The sequence below is a fragment of the Sminthopsis crassicaudata genome, chromosome 2 (assembly GCF_048593235.1).
Source record: "Sminthopsis crassicaudata isolate SCR6 chromosome 2, ASM4859323v1, whole genome shotgun sequence".
NCBI classification, from domain to species: Eukaryota; Metazoa; Chordata; class Mammalia; order Dasyuromorphia; family Dasyuridae; genus Sminthopsis; species Sminthopsis crassicaudata.
In genome coordinates, this window is record NC_133618.1 from 522887060 (window position 1) to 522910998 (window position 23939).

The 23939-nt window shown below is 35.1% G+C and overlaps 1 protein-coding gene and 1 long non-coding RNA gene across 2 annotated transcripts in view; both read right to left on the reverse strand.

Moving 5' to 3' along the window:
* CYP19A1 (cytochrome P450 family 19 subfamily A member 1) overlaps nucleotides 1–12821 on the reverse strand; it is a 62208-nt gene extending 49387 nt beyond the window's left edge. Inside the window, exon 1 of the mRNA XM_074294507.1 lies at nucleotides 12712–12821. The gene's annotated coding sequence lies outside the window, so the exon portion shown is untranslated. The remainder of the gene's footprint in view (nucleotides 1–12711) is intronic.
* Nucleotides 12822–17187: 4366 nt separating this feature from the next.
* Nucleotides 17188–23630, reverse strand: LOC141553693 (uncharacterized). Its single transcript, XR_012485587.1, has 3 exons — nucleotides 23549–23630; nucleotides 22465–22670; nucleotides 17188–17302 (listed from the first exon to the last, which is right to left on the reverse strand). It is a non-coding gene; the product is annotated as an uncharacterized LOC141553693 (long non-coding RNA).
* Nucleotides 23631–23939: the final 309 nt, after the last annotated feature.

Genomic DNA, 23939 nt, shown 5'->3' on the forward strand with positions numbered 1-23939 from the left:
CACCTCATCTCTCCTTGAAGAACATCCAGAAGTTGTCAACAATCTAAGAATGGTTTATTTGATTGATATCCATTATTGTCCATGATCTCCTTGTAAATTCATCTCAATGAGGAAAAAGGACCAACCTTCCTTTGTTTTGGACCCTTTTTTCTCCATTCATTGGTTCATCCAACCTAGAAGACTAATGAGTTTTGCCCTTGTACTTTGGTCTTTATGCTAGAATCCCATAATATAAAATCTAAGAATTGAAATCATCCATATCCAGAGTTGATCAATGTCAACCTGCCATCTAGTTCAACATTCTTTCTCCCAGTATAAAGTAAGTTCCTTGAGAATAGGGGTTGTTCTTTTCATACATTTGTATCCCCAGGTGCCTTGCAAACAGTAGGTGCTTAATATGTATACCACAACTAACTGAATTGGCATGTTCCTTACTGCCCAGATCTTGCAGGGAGAGTTTAAGCTCCTCGAGTGCAAACTCAAGTTATTGTTTGTTTGTTTTTTTTTTCTCATGTCCAGAGTACTTAGCATAGTGTCTTACATTATTATTATGCTAAAGTGTCTACATTTTGGATCACTGTACAGCATTAAATCCAGGGTTCTCTCTCTCTCTCTCTCTCTCTCTCTCTCTCTCTCTCTCTCTCTCTCTCTCTCTCTCTCTCTCTCTGTTTGTCTCTCTGTCTGTCTCTCTCTGTGTCTCTCTGTGTCTCTCTGTCTCTCTGTCTCTCTCTCTCTATCTCTCTCTCTTTTTAGTGAGGGCAAACGTGAGGCACATTGGGGCATATCTGTGAGAAAATTCTCACTCTGGCACTGAGAGTCATAAGATTTAGGCTGGAGTCAGGACTTAAGATCAGGTTTTCCTGAATTTGAGAACACTCCTCTAACTTCTTTGTCACTGTTTGCAGACAGTAGTTACTTAATAAATATTTGTTGAGGTGAAATGAAATGTTGAAGTTAATTATCTCTGTTTATCTGGAGCTCAGACAATGATCGAGTGCAAAGATATTGGATATGGGGTGAGGGAGAAACAGGAAGAGAGAGAGGAAAAGGGAAGGATCTAAATTCCATTAAGGTTCTGAACTATTAGTAATTATCTAATGAATTAATAATGATCAATAAAAGATACATGTATGTCATGTTAAGAGCTGCTCTAAGTCATTACTAATGCTATAAAACAGACTTGTTGATTTATAGACTTAAGAAAGTGATGGAGAAAATGTTATTAATACAGCTTGGAATTAAAAATGTGTCATTTGTTTTCAAAGAGTCATGGATATGTAATAATTATTATTAGATTATTATTGGAAGATATCAGCCCTATGTGCCCCTTCAATCATAAGATTTAGCAGAACAACTGGCATTATTATCACCAACTTATGTTTGGTTAAAAACATATTGAGTATAAATAAGAAAAATAAGCCTGGCTTTTCAATGGAAACAATGATATCCTTCACAGACTGAAGGATTTAAGGACAACTCAAAAACTCAGAGACAAAATAATAATCACTTATATTTGCATAACTTTTGGATAATTATGAAGTATTTTACATTCATATAATATAATACATTCATATGATCGCTTATGACCTTTACAGAGATTCCCATTGTATAACACAAACGTAAAAAGGACAACTATTATTCCTTAATGGCTCTAAGTGTCTGTGATTTGCTCAGAATAAGAAGAATAAGTGTCAGATCTAAGACTGAAACTCAGCTCTTCTCATGTAATGCATTATACTATAGTCCCATGCTTTCCAGTTGCAAATTAAGAAACACAGAATCTGAGATGCAAAGACATCTCAGGCTTCATCTAACTTAATTCCTTGCAGGAATTTTCTTTATAGTGCTCTTGGAAAGTGATCAGACAGCCTCCAGTTGAAAACCTCCGATGATCAAAAAATTCACTAGCTTAAAAGGTAGCCCATCATACTTTTGGGCAGGTTTAATGGCTAGAAAACGTGAATTTATAGAAGACAGAAATCTGCCTTTTTTCATTTTCTACTGATTGTTATGTGGAATTCTAGGACTAAAGAAAACAAGTTTCTTTCTTTTACAATGTCTCCAATGTATGAAGAGAGCCATTATAATCAAGTTTTCATGTCAGTATTTGAATGCAGATCTTCCTGACTCCAAATCTAGTACTCTTTCCATTGCATTACCCAGCAGCATTTAATACAGGCAACACGATGTGGGACAAATTCCTGACTTCTCAGTGCTTCAGGGAACTCTCTAATACTAAACACTGCAGAACTCATGCTAATCTATATTGCTTCAAAGAGTTTTCTACATCATTGAAATCACAGGTTATTCTAGTAATAAATAATAATAGTTAATATTTATATAGCACCTACTATGTGCCTTATATGATGCTAAGCATTTTACAAATATCTTATGTGATCCTAATGATAACCCTGGAAATTAGTTGCTATTATTACCCCCATTTTATAGATGATGAAACTGAGGCAAAGCTTAAGTGATTTCCCCAGGATAAAACAAAAAAAGGCCAAATTTGAACTCAACTCTTCCTGAATCAATCCACCTAGTTCTTTATGTATGCATATATGCATATATCTGTATACATGTATATATGAGTGTATATATTACATACATAATAAACACAGAAATGTATATGTTAGTTTTTGTTAGGATTACAAGGTGAGAACTCAGGTTGTCTAAACAATTCTCTAGCTCAGAATTCACAACTTTGATTTGGGCCTTTAGGGGGTGTTTGCACCTTTGAAATTCTGAAAAGGACTTTACACAATCTTTGGGAGGAGCAAGTTCATTGGTTGAAGTATTTTCTCACAAGCCCCTTTGAGTTCTTACTACAATCTCCACTAGGATAAAAGAGGAGGGCAAGAGAGCAAGGAGTTAGTCTGGCCAGGAGATTGAGCTGAGACGGCAGATCTACTGTCTCAACTCAATCTCCTCCCAGAGAGTGATCAGCAGTTTCTGGAGACAACAGAACATTACAGTTTTGGTGCCCAATGTGGGGCATGGACTTTTGCTTATCCTGACAAGGACTTATTCTGAGCCCTTCAGAGGACCTTCACAAGTTATCCCCCCAAAATTTATGGAGATAACATCTTATTTTAATACCAAAAAAAAAAAAAAGAAAAAAGAAAAATAGCCTTTTCCACTTTTCATCTACTTGATGCCCAGTTTATTGCTAAATGTAGCACAAGTATCTCCTAGAAAAATAGCAAATCATTAGTAATGGCCAGCCCCAATACTTTTCTCTACTTTCCTGAAGTATGCCAGATTAGGGGATCATAGGTCTAGAGCTAAAAGGACATCAGAAGCCACCTAGTTATTATCTTTGATTTTCAGATAAGGAAACTGAGGCTAAGAAAGTTTAAGTAACATGACTGAGATTATACAGATAGTAATTATCAGAGATGAGATTTGAATGCAAGTCTTCTGACTTCCCTAGTCATTGCACTTTCCACATGGCCATGCAGAGGAGTACTTACAATAAAACTACCCTATACTTATGCAGAACTTTGTGCCTTTTAAAACTTTTTTTAAATAAATGGTGTAATTTTACTTGTTTCTTTCAATAAATCCACTTGACAAGTGAGGAAACTGACACTAGGGAAGATAAGAGATTTAGTAGCTACAGTCATAAAAACAGGGTATATTCTGATTCTATGTGTCTCCTTAACAGAGCTAGACCTATAAATTAGGTCCGATTCACTTTCCATTACACCATGTTTCTTATTCGAACGCGCTCTCAGAGAATGGGCACCTACTAGAAGAAAAGTGACTGCAAGGACACATAGGGAAAAGAGAACTTTCATCATAAACTACTTGGGGAAAGCTCTTTTTAAGTTTCTCATAGCCAACTCTCTGACCCATGGATCAAAGAATGGGGTTCAAAGTTGTCTTTTGTGACATCTTTTCAGTAATTCTTATGTTTATTATTACTTCTAAATACATGGATTCATTCAAGTTGTAGAGCACTTGCCCTTCACAGAGCATACATCTGTTCTTGCCTTTTTAGATTATGTTCTACAGTTGAACTAGCTAGGTGAGTGGGGTTGGGGTGAGGATGGGGGAACCCAAAGGGCAAAGAACTAGCATATCATCGATCCATGTATTTCTTTGAAGGGCACAGGGAGAACATGCAGGTTGGCTAGATATCATCCTCCTATTTGTTTCTCCTTTGTTACTGCCATATCATTGTCTGGAGAGGAACATTCATTCTGGAAGAAAAAAGCAAGGTTATGAAAGTGAGCTTTATAAGTATTTTACTACCTCTACATGGACTTTGCTGTTGTCATGGTTACTTTTTTTCAAAACACAAAATTGGGACCTTCGCCCTATTCCTCAGAGTGGAGGAAATCAGGGAACAAGGAGGTTTGCATCTAGATTCTATAGGAAATAAATCTCACTAGTGCAACACTCATCTTCTCAGAGCAACAACATTGCAGCAAACCAAGAATAAAACATGAAACTTACTTTGCCCTCCCCATTCTGTATCATTCCCTTTATGACCTTAGGCAAGTCATTTTACTTAATAGAAGCCTCAGTTTCCTCATCTGTGAAATGAAATTTGGACTAGAAAATTTCAGCTCTAAATCCTAACTTAATGCTTTTCTACATCATTGTCTTCTTCAAATATCTCTCTTTTACTCAGATCCTTACCTTCAAAACCATACTCCAAGCTCACCTTTTCCAGAGAGTTTTCTTTAATTAATCCCTCTCTAAATCCTCCTGCATCCTTGTTTTTCTTAAGGCAGAATATGGATGGCTATATAGATGGCTAGACCGTAGTTTATCTGGAAAAGACTGGGGAGGAGGATAGGATTAGCACAATGTAAACACATTAAGAGTCAAAGTAAAAAAGAGCCAAAATTCTATTGTGGAAATCAAAAAAAAAAATTAATGCTAGGTTAAGCTGCATTAAGAGAGGTGTTGTATTCAGATCTAAGCAATCTATGATTCTATATATTCCTGCTCTTTTGTTCCAAGTATATCCAGAATTCCTTAATTAGTTTTCTGCACCAAATTTCTTGAAAAACATTGATAAACTGGAGAGCATCATGAGAAGGATGACCAAGATGGTGAAGGACCTTTGAGATCATGTCATTTGAGAATTATTTAAAGAAAGTAGGGCTATTTAGCCTCAAGAAGAGAAATGAGGGCTGGTTTGTAGAAGAAGAATAAGGCTTTTTATGTTTGGCCCCAGAAAGCAGAACCTATAGCAAAGAGTTGAAGTTTCAAAAAGGCAAGTTTGGCCCTGAAAGGAGAAACAATTAGAGAATGAACTTATCCAGGAGATGGTGCTTTCCCTTTTTTCACTGGAGGTCTTTAAGGAATGGCTGAATGATCCCATGCTAGCATGCTGTACAAAGCATTCTTGTTCAGATATGGACTGGGCTGTATGGTCTCTTTGTTTTCTTCTAACTTTGAGGGTTGATGATTCTGTGATTATACTACAGAATCCCTTTTTAGCTAGCTGGATCATGGGGAATCATGTATGACACATATAGAGACAATGTAAACAATAACCCCCAACATTTCTCCAAGGGAGACTAATCTGTAACAGAGGAAGAAGCAAGAGGTGAAGAGCAAAGACTTATCATCTGCTCTCCCCAGACAGAAGAGGTAGCGGGCTTGAATTATATCTGTCTTCTCCCTTAAATAGTAATCTAGGGTATGTAGTTTTCAGGTTCAAGTTAAACTGATGGCTATTCATTAACAGGGAAAGGAAAACCCCAAGCTTATAATTCAAGCCTTAATTCCCTTCCCAACAAATACTAGTTCTACAATAAACACACATGTAGCAAATAGCAAAAATGAAAAACAAAAAAAACAATTTATCCAAGTCAGTAGCAAAATAGAAACCAGTGGAAATATTCACAGGAAAATATATACTAGACAAGACAGAGTGAAAGAGCTGTCCTATTAGAAGTGAGGTAATTCAGCTTAACCAAGAGAATCGTGCATTTGACCCCAAACTCCTCCAAAGAGGAAAATTCTCCAGAATCTCTAGTATAGCATTCTGAAAATAGGTACATGATATAGATTGCCAATTCATCTCATGTCATTTTCTTCCCACTCTTATTCTTCCTTCAGAAATTTGAAATGAGGTTGGTATCATTTATTCTCTCTTGAAGCTGGAGCCAAAAAACCTCCCAAAGACTGAAGAACCCAAGGAAACTGCAAAAGTCAATCTCCCCTGCTCTTATCAACTCTCTCTCTCTCCCTCCTTCCCTCCCTCCCTCTCTCTCTCTCTCTCTCTCTCTCTCTCTCTCTCTCTCTCTCTCTCTCTCTCTCTCTCTCTCTCTCCCTCCCTTCCCTCTCCTTTCTCTCTCTCTCTCTCTCTCTCTCTCTCTCTCTCTCATCTCTCTCTCTCGTCTCTCTCTCTCTCTCTCCTCTCTCTTCTCTCTCTCTCTCTCTCTCTCTTCTCTCTCTCTCTCTCCTCTCCTCTTCTCCTCTCTCTCTCTCTCTCTCTCTCTCTCTCTCCTCTCCCTCCCTCCTTCCCTCCCTTCTCTCTCTCCTCTCTCTCTCTCACTCTCTCTCTCTCCTCTCTCTCTCTCTCTCTCTCTCTCTCACACACACACACACACACACACACACACACACACACACACACACACCTACAGATGGGACATTCATCTTCCACAAGACAGAAGTGAGTCCCATAAGAATGGGCTTTGGGGATCAGGTTATATTATGTTTTATGCCTTTTTTTTTTTTGAAACACAGTACCTTTCTTCTATGAGTAAGATGTTGTTTCTGAAATTTACTTTCCTGTAACTTGTATATATTATTTATTTGTTTGTTTTAGAAAAAAAAACAGGCATTGAACTAATTGTATCCATGGTACAGGGAATTTCTGGTACAGAACTTCTTCTACCAGCAAGGTTGGCACTTTCTCTGGAACTTATAGCCTAAGAGAATTTCCTGAGGTAATCAAAAAGTTAAACAACTCTTCTAGAGCTATAGACAAGATGTCCTGTCTCCAAGGCCAGCTCTCTGTCCACTAACCTCATTTTGTCTCTTTCTTAGCAAGAGTTAGAAAATAAATTATATGTTCTAATGCAAGCTCTGAAGAAGAAATGGAGGTTCCTACATAAACAACTGAGATTACTCTAGTGGTCTCAAATAGAAGTGCTTGTAAAGGTTTTAATTCATACTTAACAACTTTAGAAATGTCTTCTGGGCTAAAGCTCAAGTTGACTTGAGTTGTAATAATCTAATAATAATGTTGAAAGAGTTGTAATAATCCACTCCTTGAGAATATTCTGTTATTTTCTGAGATGAAGAAAATTAATAGCCAGTATTGTATTTCATATACTAACATATTGTTCTGTAAGCATTTATAATCATTTCATGCACATGTATTGTTTCTTATATTATATTATACACTTTTGGATAAGGATGAACAATATGTTTTCTAACTAGCTTTGCCTACAGGGGAGTTGGAGCTAAATATTCTTGTCTGATTGGTCAAGACCTATTGGTCAAGACACTACCTAAGTGCTCTCTTACATTTCACTCACCTGGGATGCAGAAACATCCTGGCTAACCAGGAATGGGAAAGAAAAGCAGCCTAGATGCATCCATCACTATGTTCCATAACCTAAAGTGTCCTCTTCACAACTTCCATTAATTGGTACTAGTTTTATTTTCTGAGGGACAAGAAGACTAAACCATCTACTTTCCACAAGACAGATATTTAGATGCTTGAAAACAATTACCATGCCCAAGTTCCTCCCTGCTCCCTTCAATCTTTTTTTTCTCTGTTACATATCCCTCTTTCCTTAAAATGGCACCATCTACTTTGCCATCTGTCCTAATGCTGCAACCCTAAAGACCACCAACTCTTTCCTTCTGCCTTGCAGTTGAATTCTCATACTTGTTTTCTTCCCCATTTACTACATGAGCAGAAACTGTTTCACTTTTAATTTTGGGTTTCTGGTCCTTAGCACAGTCCGTGGCATATAGTAAGAGCTTAACAAATACTTTTCCATTCCACTTACCCATTGTTCAATGATATTCAGCTAGGGACATTACTAAGCTTAACTTTCTCCCTCTATGAAATCTTTCTTTTAAATCAACTATCAAACTGTATTGTTCCCTAGAGAGGCGGGCTGTTATAGTTGTGGAAAGTGCACTTGACTTAGAGTCAGGAGATACCTGAGTTCAAATCTTCTCTCTGATACTTAGCTGTATGGTCAAGGGCAAATCATTTCATCTCTCTGTGCTTTAGTTTTCTCTTCAGGAAAATTGATATCTATAATATTATTATGAGTTAATTCTCTCAGTTAAGATGATAGATGTAAAGTAGTTGGGAACCCTATGGTAAGGGTAATTTATGGCATCTTGTGATAGTGAGGGGAAGAATTGGGGCTTTTGAATCAACTTTTGCTACTTGGGTTTTTTGGAAAGCATGTAGCCCTAAAAAGGCAAATGTTTGAATGCAGCCAAGAACACAGGAAGAATGCAGAGGATTTGTTTCTCCTTTAGAAAGTTCCTTGAGTAAGATAGCCTTTTTGTGTACCAAATGGGATATATTGTACATTTATTTTAGCATACAGTTGAATCAAACTACCTGCAAATCCTTGAACAAACCTATAATTTCCCTTCACACTCTTCATCAACAATATATCTAGGTGGTAGAGAGACAGGGCTGGAGTAAGGAAAATCTGAGTTCAAATCTGATTGACTAGATGGACATGTCACTTTACCTCTGTTTGCTTTAATTCACTGGAGAAGAAAATGGCAAAACCATTCCAGTAACTGCCAAGAAAATCCCATGGACACTATTGGCATGTTGCGTCTATAGGGTTAAAAAGAATTGGACACGACAAGACAACAATGATTTTCATCAAAGAGAATTGCTTTCCTTTTACCTGTGGGCTGAGAGGATACTGGAAGAGAAGAGGAGCTACTCCTAGATCCCTTGAATTTCTTTTTTCTCCCTTCCTCTGACTTTCCCCCATTTAATTTCTAGGAGTAACTTCCAGTATAGAGAGCTAGAAGGCACAGTGCAGAAAATGCTGGATTTGGAGTCAGGAAGATCTGTGTTTAATTTCTGCCTACTCATTGTGTGACCCATGACCCACGTAAACCTGACTTTTCTCAACTGTAGAACAAGGGGTTGAAATACATGACCTTGAAGCTATTATTCCATCTCTAAACTCTATGATTCTCTAAACCTATGGTAGTGCTATGCACAGTTTACAAAAAAAAAAGAAATTGAGGAGAGAAAAAGTTAAATAATTTCCCCAGGATCACAGAGTTAATGAGTAGCCAAATAGAGACTGAAATTCAATTCTTTTGCTTCTAGTTCACTGAACTTTCTACCCTACCACATTGTCTTGAGTATTTTCTCTCTTCCCCTGTTATCAAAACCTGCTTTCAGGAAAAATTTTGCTAAGTTAGTTGACTAATAGTGACTACATTTCACCCAGGAAAACTGTCATCTTAATAAGACACAAAATGTTAAGCCCAAAGCACTAATTTCTTTATGAAAGAATTTCAGACATGAGGAATTTTCTTTTGTGGGTTGGGAGGTTGGTTCCTGGTGTCCTTCCAGTCTTACCACATAGGCCACCACCTACTTTGCCTATTCATAAAGCCAACCCTGTCCTAGAACTCATGGGTCTGTGGCAAAATGAAAATACTGAATCATTTGGTAAGTCTTTATTTTGTATAGGCTTAGCCAGGGAGTGGAAAATTATTAAAATGTGTCATTTTCCCCCCAAATGAAAGAATGAAGCTCTCTAACTCATTCACTCATATCTCCTTATAACTTCTGCCCCATTCAACACCATACCTTCCTAATCCCAGTAAATTGTCCTTTACCTTACTCATCTATTTTGACTAAATAAATAAAGGTATATCCCTCCTATTATCAATAATTGAAACCTGGAAAATATATTGTCCAGCAAATAATATTACACTAAGCAATTAGCTCAGATTGTAGCTGATGATTCATTTAATCTGTATCCCTGAGGATTGATCAAATGAAATTACACTGTGTTTGCAATATTGTGGTAGGATGAAATGGTATAGCATTATGGAAAGATCCCTGAATTGGGAGCCAAAAGTGTAAGTTTTAATCCTGACTCTGAGGGTTACAAGCAATATGACTCGGAATAACTCACATAGTCTCTCTTAATTTCAGTTTTCCCACTCACAAAATGGGAATATTAATCTTTATATTGCCTCTCTCTTGAGATTTGTGTGAGGAGTTTTGTGAATTTTAAAGAACTACATATAATGAGAAGATAGTGCATAAGATAGCAATGTTTTAAATTGTGAAATGTTATTCAGAGTTTGCCCATAAGGTATTTAGGTACCTTTTAAAGTAGAGACAAAATTTACTCCAGAATGATCAGTTTGACTTTTTTACCTGTCAATAAGGTCAATAAATGGAGAAAAAATCAGAGAAGCTGCCTAATACAATAGAAAATATATTGTAAATGGAATCAGAAGAACTGGATTCTAATCCTGACTCTGGTACAAACTAGGTGTTGAGCATGTTTTTCCCCTTTTCTGAACATCATTTTCTTTATTTGGAATATGAGAAGATTAAATTAAATGGTTTCTAGTACACCTTCTAGACCAAACCACTTTTAATCTAAGAGTCTACAGATGAATTGCTGCGTGGTCAATACACTTCAGTCACTTAAAAAGCTAAAACTAATGGACTTCTGCAGTATAGCTAGGTTGGAAAAATTCTTTCAAATTGCAATTGACATGTAACTGGCTGATTGATTAGATCAGCAACATGGACTTAAGCCTATGCTATCACAAGACTCAAAACTACATTTAATCCTCAAATGAATTTTTATGATGAGATACTGAAAAAAAAATTTAGGTTGTTCTTATAGAGAGCCTTTACTGGAAGAAAGAAGGGATCATCTTGACTACTAACTTCCTAAATAAATTATATCAGGATTGTGCCTTTATAAACAGAAATCACCATTCACAGCACAATAGAATGGGTCTGGATTGACTCAGTTGTCCATAATGAGTGCCAATCCAATTGAATTTTTAAGAATTTGAAAGGAGAATCAGAATCATTGGTGTTGTGTATTTTAGGGTCTACCTGATTCATAGCACACAAACAAGAGACAGAGACAGAAATGAACTTCAAAGAGGACCTGATTTAAATTCTGCAATCCTTAAGAATCATATCAAAGTCTTAAGCTATGTTTTAAATGAAAGTCCATTCAGATTTTTAATCTCTTTAAAGTCATATCAAACTCTTAGGTTACATTTTAGATGAGTCCACTCAAATTTAAAGTCTCTTTAAAAATTGATTTTTTTTCTTCAGGAAATAAAAAATCAATGTCAGTTTGGATATAAATCATCAAACTTCATGTTTGCAGCATTTTCCTGGTAAAATGCCCAAAAGAACTACTCTATTTCAAGACCCTTCCCAAAATTGTTTGCATAGAAATTACCAAAAAGAATAAATAAATAAAAAACCCATGTAATAAAAATTTGTCTTTACTGCCTTACTGCTTATATCCTCAGCACCTAGCACTATCTTGCACATAGTAAGTGATTAATAAAATCTAATTAAATTAAATTCATTTGAATTCCCTAGACCTGGGCGTTGTTGGATTTTTAAGTTTCTGCAGTTCAAACTTTAACAGCAATGTGGCTAGCTCCCACATGAACCAGTAAGCTGTAAAACAAAGCTAGCAATACTTAGAGATATATACACTGAAAGTGGGTTTTCTGATCAAATTTCTTGTGTTGGGCTAAACTTGAACTAATGAAGTTTAATTTCAGAGAGAGATAAGCAAAAAGTCAACTGTAGACATTTTTAGGCACTAGGAAACAAAGCTTTCCTATCCCAATTTGTTTTCAGAAAACTGCATCTTTTTGCTGTTGAACTCTATCCAAAATACTACTAAGCTCCAGGGTTCAGTTATAGATTTTCACAGCACCCCAATAAAAGGTTAACTCTTTGCTTCCACTTCTACTTGTGTTTGTGATAACATTTTCTTGTCTAACTAGGTATTGATGATATAACAATTATTTCTTATCCCCCGATCCAAATTTCTAAGCATATTTTAACTTTTTAAGTTTCTAGGTATCTGAAAGAAATAGTGTCATTAGATAGGTTCCCTTCTATATTTAGTTTTAGAGTGATTTTTTTTCCTTAATAACAAGAAGTATGGATAGAAAAATGACTGTTTTGTATATAGGAAAGTGGGGGGGGGGAGAAACAGTCAGAAGTCCTCAAACATATGAGAATGAATGGCTTTACTATAAAAAATCTTAACTTGTCACTGAAATTGGCATTGAATTAAAGTTTGGAAGTAAAATGATCTCAGTGCTCTTTAAACATTTAAGCCCTTCGGAACACACAAGTCTACTCAATATTGTAGCTATCCTACATACTCCTTTTCTTGATCTATATGATAAGAGTTTTCCCCCCTTTATATTAAAACCCTAAAGAAAGAAAAGTAGGAAAGCAATAGCTGTTTTTCTATTTCTTGGGAGATTTTATGAAGTCTATTTCAGTAAGATTTTTATCCTTGATCAAAATGAAAATTTCTTTCCTCTTACCATCAGAAAGAATAAAAATTAAGAAACAATTCTAAGACATTAAGTTAAAAGTTATCCACTATCCACTACCATTGAGACAGAGAAGGAAAATCAACTCAACAAGAAAATTTATTCTTTAAGAGAGTTGTATTAGCTTTTCAGGAAAAAACGTGCAAATTTGAATGTTACCTGGGTCAGCTCCTTACTTCTAGTTTTTGGACTCTGGAAGATGATCGATTCGCTAAGGATGCACCGCTTCTTAAGGACCGGATGGATTTTCTGGGCAATCACTCTTTGTGTGCCATCTTTTATAAAGGTGCTTCTTGTTGCTAAGAGATCAGTTGCTAAGAGACCAAATCATTTAAATATATATATATATTTATATGTATGTCAGGGGCCAACATAAATTACAACCCACTTTGATCATTTCAGCTCTCCCTCGAAGCGCTCCGGCTTTTGAAATAGATAATAACATACCTAGAGGGAAGCCAATTATCAAACACAAAGAGAAACCTGACTGTGGAAAAGAAAATGATGTGTGCGCACTCGCACATGGACAAAGAGGGATGCTAAGGATTTCCTGGGAAGGAGTAAGTCAGTTCCTGAGCTTCTCTCAAAACTTCTCTTTCTTTTGGGGCATTTATATGCTTATGCAACATGTTTTATGTGTGTATAGTGATTAACTATATGCTCATAGGTGAACACACATCTTCCCTTCATCCTCAGAGTAGGGAGATGCAAGTGAACTGTAAGGGAGCCACTTTAGAGTGTTTTTCAAAATGTTCCAAGCAGGAACATGTCCTAAGTGGGAAGTCTGGCATAAGTTAGTTTTTAGTTAATTTCATTCATTTATTTTAAAATACTTTTTATTATTGCTTTTTTGCCTTTGCCTCAGTTATTTTCTGCCCACATCTAGGATGAACCCTTCTTATGACAAAGAAAAACAACTAAGCAAAAACCTTGGATAGACAAACTCTGTCTGACAATGTATTCTATCCTTTCCATCCCCCACTTTTCTGACAAGAAGTAGAAGGGATATTTCATTAATTGTTCTTAGGGATTTCCGCTAGTTTCATATTACTATAATCCTATATAGTGTCCTGTTAACTCTACTTATTTCCTTATGCATCAATTCATGTGAAGCTTTCCACATTTCTCTAAATTCTTTATATTTGTCATTTCTTACTGAATAATAATATTCTACTATGAATATTTTGATAAATTTTATTTCTGCTTTTCCCTTCTTTGGACTATATAACTGGTACTAGAATTTCTAGGTCAAAGAGATAAGTCATTTTCATTATAATGGAATTCCCCATTGGAAATGCAATTTTGGAAATGCAAAATTGGAAATGCAAAATTCCCCAATGGAAATGCAGAATACTCAATCATGTCACAGTACCACCAACAGGGCATCAATGTGCCTGTCTTTCCATAACCTCTCCAACATTCTTATTTCTTTTTTGTCAATTTGCATAGAGTGAGATAAAACCTTAGAGTTCTTCTGAATTTTCCTTTTTATTAATGGCAATGGTTTAGAATTTGTTTTCCTGTGGTCATTTTTAGTTAACAAATCTGTTTCATATTCATATCTTTTGACAGTTTATCTACTGGGGTTTCAGTCAATTTTGGAAGGTGAATGTTATGTGAACAACTCTCCCTTCTCCAACAGCACTCTATCCAGGTGCCAAGGGATAAAAGCCTTCTTCCAGCCCTCTTCTCTTTTTCTCATTGCCTGATCATAGCCATTATCTTAGGAATTTTATTAGGGGCATATCAGAACTAGTCCCAGATAAAATGAAGTCAGACAAATTTGTGCTTAACTTTGATGCCTTTCCATCTTCCCTTTCTGAGCTTCTCTCTCCCATCCATCTTCACTCCCTCCACTTGCTCTTTTTCTTGGTTAGCTATCAATGGATCCTGATATGCTGTTGACTGAAAACTCATGGTTTTATCTTCTTAAGTGGCATTTGTATTTTAATTGGAAATTCTGAAAGACATAAAAAATTTCAGGGCCTAAAGAATAGGTCACTTAGGATAAAAAAACAACAACAACAACAACAAAAACAAATAAAACCATGTCCTTGCTAACCATAAAGCCAGTACTTCCTAGAGCATCCACTAGGAGTATAGTATCAAGACACCAAGGCTATTCCAACAGTTGGGCACAGTTTCTGGCAACTCTTCCCTAGGCCAGGGATTTCCCCTGATTTTCTTATTACTCAGAACTTTTCTACTAGGGTGGATCATGGGAAAAGACTAGACTTGGACTTAGGAGAGAGACTCCTGGATTCAAATTTTATTTCCTATACTTACAAGTTATGTAACAGTGGGCAAATCAGCTTCCATTTCTAAGGCCTAGTTTCTTCATCTGCAAAGTGGATACATCTCATAAAATTGTTGTGAGGATCCAACAAAGGTAACATTTGTAAAAAGAAAGCATTTCCTAATTTTAGCTATTATTATCACATTTTTCATTTTGTCTGTCCATTACTTCCCAATTCTAGGGCTCCCCTCCCAGTGCTGGTGCTACAGGTAAATTGGTCTTCTATTATTTTTTTCTTCACACCTTCCTGTTATCCTCTCCACTCTTTCTTTTGACTTTACCCTCCCTAATAAATTTTCACATGGCTTTGGCTGACTGGAAAAGGCCAGGGAAATAAAAAGTTATAAAAGTTTTATAGAATATTAGAGCTGGGAGATCTCAAAGTTAATCCAGTATATCCTCATCACTTCACAGATGAAGAAACTGAATTCTACAGAATGGCAAAGGCAGAATTAAAACTCAGATCCTTATGTTCCAAGTCTAGTGGCTTCTTTTTAGTGCATAGTAATTCAATCTAATTAATGTACATGTCAATTATCTAGATCTAGCACAATTTGCTAAACTAGATACTGAGCATAGAAAATGTGAAAAGGAAAGATGTGGAAGGAAGATAAGAAAAGAGGAGGGAAGAGAAGAGAAGAGAAAATGAGAGGAGAAGAGATGAGAGGAGAGGAGAGGAGAGAAGAAGATGAAAGTGAAGGAAAAGGGAAGAGAAAGGAAGAGGAAGGAGTGGGGATGGGAAAGGGAAGAGAACAGAACAAAGGGGAGGAAGGGGAAGAAAGTAAGGAGTGGGAAGGAAAGGGAAAGGGGGAAGAGAAAGGAAGGGAAGGGAAGGAAGGGAAAGAAGGGAGGAAAAGCAAAGTGAAGGGAAAATAAGGAAGTGGAGGAAAAAAGAAGTTAGGAAGGGAAGGGGAAAGAAAGAAATAGGTGAAGGAGAGGAATGGAAAAGGAAGAGAAAGAGGAAAAGAAGGAAGGGAAGAGCATTAAACTAAAAATAGAATGGATGGCAAAGATAAACAGTTTATTAGACCAGTCAGAGAAAGCCAAGAAACTGAGTTAAGGAAATAAAAGGAAGGAAAATGGAATAGAAGGTGAAATTCATTTATAGGTAGATAAATAAGTAAGCTCCCCTGGGAAGATAGTTCAATTAATCAATAAGCATTTATTAAAGGTTTCTTTTGTGTCAGGCACTGTGCTCAGTACTGAGGGTGCTAGTACAAAAATAAAACAATCCCTATTTACAAGCTCTATATTTGAAACATTTAGGACATGTAGTCCACATGTTTACAAATGTATATGTGTGTATGAATGACATCATGAAAGTGCAATTGAGTGTACACATGGAGATTTGTTTTTAAAGATGCAGAATACAATGGGGATGGTTTCATTCTTTGGTTGCTCTGATGAACAAGATTTCATTGGTCTCTGAAGTGAATAAGATTGGGGCAACAGATGAGACAGTGCAAGTAGTAGAGTAAATAGAGCACTGGCCTTGAGTCATCAAGACCTGAGTTCAAATCCTACTTCAGACACTTACTAGTGGGTGACTTTAAGCAAGTCACTGAACTCTTTTCAACTTCTCAACCTTGGTTTCCCTCTCTGTAAAAGGAGCAAATTGGATGTAATTTGCTTTGAAATTTCTGTGATTTTATGCTCTATCTGCTGGCAAGGAAAAAAATGTTGCCACAGGAAATCTCATTGCAGAGGAGATGAAAAAAGACTACCTTGCTACCTCAAAGGAGAGTCACAACAGGCAATCTCTTGCATGGTATAATTTGAGGGGAACATTGGAGGTCTCCAACAAGTCTGTCGTGATGATTATTTCTTTGTTTTCTTGGTTCCAAACTCACTGGCTTGTCCTCCATTCCTATTTGCAAAATAAAGCAAATATAAGACCACACTAGAAGAATTCCAGCTATTTACACACATATATTGTATCTAGGTTATATTGTAACATATGTAAAATGTATGTGATTGCCTGTCATCAAGGGTAGGGAGTAGAGGGAGGGAGGGGATAATTTGGAAAAATGAATACAAGGGATAATATTATTAAAAAATTACTCATGCATATATACTGTGAAAAAAATTATAAATAAAAAAAACGAAAAAAAAAAAGAATTCCAGCACATAGTATATACAAAGTAAAAAAAAATTAAGTCCCAAACCTACATAGAACTGGATGTCTGCTCTGACCACTCTGATTCTACAAAAGTTTATTCAAAAAGAGAAAATGCTTTTTTTTTTTTAATGAATCAAAGAATCTTCTAGAAGGATAATCAAAGTATTTAACAAAAAGAGATGCCCAGGACCACTTTATAAGCCCCATCTTTACCTTTTATTTTCCTCTGTCTTTGCCTCCCTCTTTACTCATCTTCCAGATTGATATGTCTTCTGGTATATTTATTATATGATAATTATTAAGCTCCTCTTATGTGCCAGGCACTGTGCAAACCTCTGAAAAGATAGTAAGGGAAGTCATCACAGACTGAGCAATTCAGGAGGGAAAAGGAATCAAGAGAAGAGAATGCCCAACACAGTAGCAATCACATTTTAAGTGCTTTTGTATATTAATTAAAGAAAAGGAAAGAAAGGAAAAAGGTCAGAAAATGGAGGGAAAGAAAAATACCCAAGGGAGATGAAGAAAGAATAAAATTATAAGATAGTGAATTGTTGTGGGTGCTATGCTTTCTGCTATATTTTCTCTAGGAAATTAAAATCAAATAGAAAAGAACGTTAGAATTTTTTTTAGAACAGTATAGTGGACTTGACATCAGAAAAATATGTTCAAATTCCACTTCAGACTATTACTAGGTGTGAGGCCCTGAACAAATCACTGTGCCTTAGTTTCCTCATATGTAAAAGAATGGATTTGTGCCCTCTAGAGTCCTTTCTAGCCCTAAAATATGATTCTATGATTTCCTTTTTATTTAACTAGAGGTGGGATGAAAGAATAAAGGCAAGGTGATGAAGCAACTTGAACTTGACAGGAATGCTCAAAAGAAATGAATTTACTTTATCATTTTGTCTATATATCCCCCTGAAATAAACTTGAATAAACACTATAAATAATTCTCTTGGTTATTCTAGGATTTAGAACAGCAGAGCATCTTAAGAAGTAGTTTTCTTTGTACTCCTCTGAATCTGAAAATATTTTAGGGACAGAAATAAAAATCATTTAAAAAATTTCTATGAAAGATTTCAATACAATTTCCTGTTACTATACTATGCTTATTTTGCCTGTCTCACAGAGTTGTTTTGAGGAAAGTGTTTTAGAAACTTAAATGTGTTATTAATATTTTTATTAATGCACCACTTAGGCTATCCATCTGTTGTTGTCTCTCATTCTTTCTACACAAATATTATGGGGGAACCTGAGAAAAGATTCTTAACTTTAAATATTCCTTCCAGACTAACTAAACATCATTTCCAAGGAATAAATCTGTTGTATTCAAACCTCAAATGTTTTTTTGAAAAATAGAGGTTTATTTTCTTGGGGAACTCTGAAGGCTTCTGTTCTGTATGTGAAAGAACGAATTTAGCATTTTTAGGAATTAATTTTGGAATCTTAGAGATTCATCAGTCCTAGGGGAAAGACCCTGTTAATAAAGTTGTCAATGGTTTTATTTTTCTTTGAAAGATTAGGGCTTTTTACCCTAGTGACTTGTCTTACCTAAAGATAATGCTTTATTATGACAATTATGGCAATGCTTGAATCAGTTTCTTTTTATTAACCATTGATGGATGTGGAAGATTTTCCATTTGTAGGGACTGCAATGCAAAGAATCATTTGGTGGTGAACAGAGATTCAATCTCAGAGTCAGGAAGACCTGAGTTCGGGTTCTACTTTGGCACTACTAATTGTGAGACCCTCAGCAGGCCATATGCTCTATGGACCTCAGACAGTTCTCAAATGCCCTAAATTGCTCATTTGTATTGTTAGAAATAATTTCTATAAAGTTCCCTACACCAATGATACCAGAGGTTCAAACCCAAACATGTTCAAATATCTTTTTTTTAAAAGCATTCTCCATGAAGCAAGCAAGATACAAAATACCATGCTTCCTAGAGATAGATTATGTTCATTTAGTACCAAGGCTTAATTTAAAAGAGATTCCAGATAAATTATGAGGATCTCTGGATACCCCTATTTATGAGTAACATTGTATTGATATAGCAAGTCTTAGAAAATTGTATTACTGGGGAAAATTTGCATAGGAGAACCAATGTAAAAGATATCTTCTAAGAGATGTATAAATGGACAAAAAGATGGACTGGACATATCGAGAGTATGAGAAAACTGATATTTCATGTGCTTTATTAGTATGCACAGAATATCAAAGAGATATGAATTCACTTCAGTATGTTGGATGGAGATCCTGTGAAGGAATTGCAGAGGAAAAGAAAAAATTACATAAGAAAAAATTCATGAATAGGCAGGTTTAGGTAAACTGGGCAGCTGGATGACATAGTTGAATGTTGAACATGGATTCAGGAGGACCTTCATGAGTTCAAGGCTGGTCTCAGACACTTGCTAGCTGTGTGACCCTAGGTAAGACCATTAACCCTTCTTGTCTCAGTTTTCTTATCTGTGTGGAGCTGGAGGAGGAAAACCACTTCAGTATCTTTGCCAAGAAACCCCAAATGGGGCCATGAAGAGTCAGTCTGTTTACTTTTTTTTTTCAAATCAATAAACTTCAATGAAATATCTATTATGTGCAAAGTATTATATCTACAGATTAAGAGTACAATTCATAAATTCAGTAGTAGACTTCCTGACTTCTTTTATTAAGAGACATTAAATGTGATGCTGATTTTAGAATTTCATGGATAACCTGATCCTGGTTTATTTCTTGTGAACTCCAAAGACAATAAAAGCTTTGTGGGAGACTTCCATGCTGCTATACTCTAGAAATGCATTGTGCACTTTCCATTCCATTTTTTGGTGTAAAAAATGTGATGCCTATCATGGAAATGGCTTATATGTCATTACTAGCATTTGTATTTTCCAGTTTTCAGAACTGAAGTCTTTAATGTAGCTATTTATATTTATTTCAGTTAAGCTACATATATGTATATATATATATATATATATGATAAAATCTTTCCAAATACTGTTTTTGAAAAGATAATTTTCATTTTAATTAGCATTTTTATATACTTAAGTGCTTTCTAAAAGAATAGAGCAATTGCTTCCTTTGATGATATGTATGTATATGTGTGTGTGTGTTTGTGTGTGTATATATATATATATATATATATATATATATATATATATATATATATACACATTAGAATGATATAAAGATGCAATGGCCCTGCCCCTAATAATAATGATTGATAACATTAATATAATACTTAAAGGTTTGCAAAGCATTGTACTTATTTTATCTCATTTGATTTTCACAAGTCTAAAATAGGTGCTATTATTATTCCCATTTTACAAATGAGGAAACTGAGACTAAGAGAAATTAAATGATTTGCCCAGAATCAAATGATTTAGTGGTATCTGAGATAGCATTTGAATTCAGGTTTTCCTAGTAAATTCTAATGCTCTTGGAAAGTGTTATATATTTGGGGATTATAGAAATAATTGTGATGGAAAAAACATTAAAATTATTTTTAAAAATTGGTTATGTAAAATTTGACTTTATAATGAATGAGAGTTCCAGAGGAAAGAATTGGAAAAGAAATGAAAGTTTTGAAGGAAAGACTTGGGAAAAATTAACAACCTAGCACAAGATTTAAACTTTCGATAAGATTAAACTTACTGAAGTTACTGATTTATTGAAAATGGGGAGCCAATGTAGCAGAACATATTATCTCACATAATCAGTACTCAAGTATAAGTCTATACACATGAGAAAAAAATTAATGGAGGAGGAATCATTTAAACCCCAATTTCATCTGAACTGGTTAAGGGAGAGAACAACAAACACAGAAATACAATCAACTCAATAGGGAAACAAAGGGAAGAAGGATATGGTAAAGAAATTAAGAGGGAGGGGAGATCTAATTTGAGAAGAGATTAATCATAAGCAAAACAAATTCTAAGTGTGAAAAAAGGATCATGAAGAGGAATTTAAAAATAAGGGAAGAAAAAAGGGAGGGAAGAAAAAAAAGAGAGAATTTCATCAAGCACAGAGAAATGACAGCATTTTCTTCTTTGTAAATATGAGGTGGGAAGCAAAGAAAGGAAAAAATATAAAAGATAGGACAGCAGGAAATTGCGCAATTAATGATTATAACTGGGTGTGAATAAGATGAACTTAACCACAAAATAGAAGAGGATGGCAAAATAAAGTGAAATCTGATGTATGTTGCTTACAAGAAACACACTTGAGACATAAAATCAAAGAGGATTAATATGAGACTGAGAAAAACCTCTATTATTCCTCAGCTAAAATGAAAAAGCAGAGGAGTAATCATGATCTTAGACAAGAGAAGAACAAAAATAAATTAAGCTAAAATAAGGAATTGACATTATCCTGAAGGTATCATAAACAATGAATTAATATAAAAACATAATATATATGCACCTAATGGAATAGCATTTAAATACTTGAAGAAAAAGCTAACTGGATTACTGGGAGAAATGGAAAATAAAGCTATAAACAGTGGAAGATCTCAATGTTCCCTTGCAGATATAGAAAAATCTAATAAGAAATAAACAAGAATTTAAGGACCTGAATAGAATTTTAGAAAGGTTAAATATCTATATTATATTGTGTTATATTATATGTGTTATTAGACAATTATTGAATGGAAATAGAAAGAAAAATATTTTTCTCCATTGAGCATGACATCCTTTAAAAATTGAACATATATTAGATTATAAAAGCCTCATAAATTTTGAAAAGCAGAAATATTAAAAGACATTGACAATAATGAAACAAAAATCATATTCAATAAAAGACTAATGTAAAAATATTAAAACTTAAGTGGAGACAAAGTAACAATACTAAAGATTTGTTAGGTCAAAGAAGAAAGCTTAGAAATGACAGGGAATTAGAAGTAATTACAATAAGCCAACACACCAAAAATTTTGAAGATGTAGCTAAAGCAATCATTCAGGGGAAATTTCCTTCTCTAAATATTTTCAGAGAAAAGAAATACCAAACAAGAGAATAATAAAAGTGAAAACAAAAACATCATTAACTTAATAAAGCTAGAAATTTGTTTATAAAAATAAAACAAAAATAAGGTACTATATATATGTTCTTGTATTAGTACAAAAATAAGGTACTATATATATGTCCTTGTATTAGTACAATATAATTTCTATAAGTGTTAGTGCAATCTTGAGTTTTGATAAGTTCAGAAATAAAATGCTACAAATGTATAAAAACTTTGAAATGTAAATGTTTTATTTGCATTTTATACTGGCAATATATATTTATTACAAGAATTTTATTTTTATTTTGGGTCAGGGTTTGAGGGGTTGAAAGAGAGAAAAATAAATGCTTGTTCACTGAAAAAAAAACTAACTAAAAAGACTAAATACATGATACAGTAACTTACAACTCCTATACTTTCCCAATAATCCATGTCCTCTTATACTTTAAATCATTAAACATGAAATATTTTGTGAAGTTGCTAAATAGTCTTTTCACCTGTACCTCAGATCTGCTTGTCTGTATCTTCTGGAAAGTCAAAGCATGATTCAGGCTCATCCTCCTGGTGGTGATTATCTTTTCCAAAAAGCATTTTAGTGGCTGGCAGTGGGTTGCTGAAGCTCACTTCTCAACAACTTCAAAACTCTCAAGTCCACAAAGTAGACCCAAGGCTTGGAGCATGAAGTTTGGGATTGCTGGATTTTTTTCACCTAGGCATAGAGAAAAAAAATCACAAAAAAAAGGCAGATGAGGCAGTTAGGACTTTGAGATCCAATCTTGGGTCAGTGAGGCAAGCACAAATGGCCATATACAGCCACCAGAGCTTCAAAGAGTAGGGGGAAGTCCATGAAGTTTCCAGAAGTTTTCACTAGAATGCTTTAGACTTTGACATCAGGCAAGGACTTGGAAAACTATTATTGTGGCTAACAACTCCATCCTAGAATGGAAATCTCCCAAATGCTACTCTAATTTTGAATATATAAAACCCATTACCACCCCTCTGGCTGCCTACTGGAATCAAAGCCAAATGAGTTTGCTCAATATCCGCTGAACCAGCCCTTGTTCTTTTTTTTTTTTTTTTTTTTTTCCCCTCTGCCTTTATTCAAGACAGTCTTTCCCTCTGCCTGGAATGTGTTTTCTTATCCCGATGGTACAGTGGAAAGAACAATGGTTCTGACACCAGATGATGAAGATGGATTATCATAACAATTAGCATTTATATAATACTTGCTGTGTGCTGGGCAATGTTTTTACATTTATTCTCTAGTCTGATTCTCATGTTAACCCTGAGAAATAAGTGCTATTATTTTATCCATTTATACCCATACTGATGAGAAAATGGAAGCCCAGAAAAGTTAATGGACTTAACCAGCATTTCACATCTAGTGAAAGTCTATGGCAGAAATTGAATTCAGCTCTTCCTGATTCCCTGTCCAATGCTCTATCCACTTCACCATCAAACTATCTCCAGGGAAAATTGCATTTTCCTTTAAAGTATACTAAATGGTCAATTATGCCTCCTCAGGGGTCAATCCTCTTTGACACAGGGTCCCATTGTGAGAGTGGAGGGGTGCAAAAAGGGACTAACCAGAAGTCTCTGATTTCAAATGCATACTCCAGACTGTCAGGAAGGACTCTTCAGAACTCTTCAGGAGGGACAATGTAGATCTGAGGTACAGGTAAAAAGACTGTTTAGCAACTTCTCCAGTAAACTAAGAGCAAGGGGGGAAAAAAAGGTATTCTATAGGATGTGAAAATCAGACAGAACACTTCTTAGCTGTGTGACCCTGGGCAAATCACTTAACCCCAATTGCCTCAGAGAAAGAAAGAAAGAAAGAAAGAAAGAAGAAAGAAAGAAAGAAAAGAAAGAAAGAAAGAAAGAAAGAAAGAAAGAAAGAAAGAAAGAAAGAAAGAAAGAAAGAAAGAAAGAAAGAAAGAAAGAAAGAAAGAAAGAAAAGAAAGAAAGAAAAGAAAGAAAG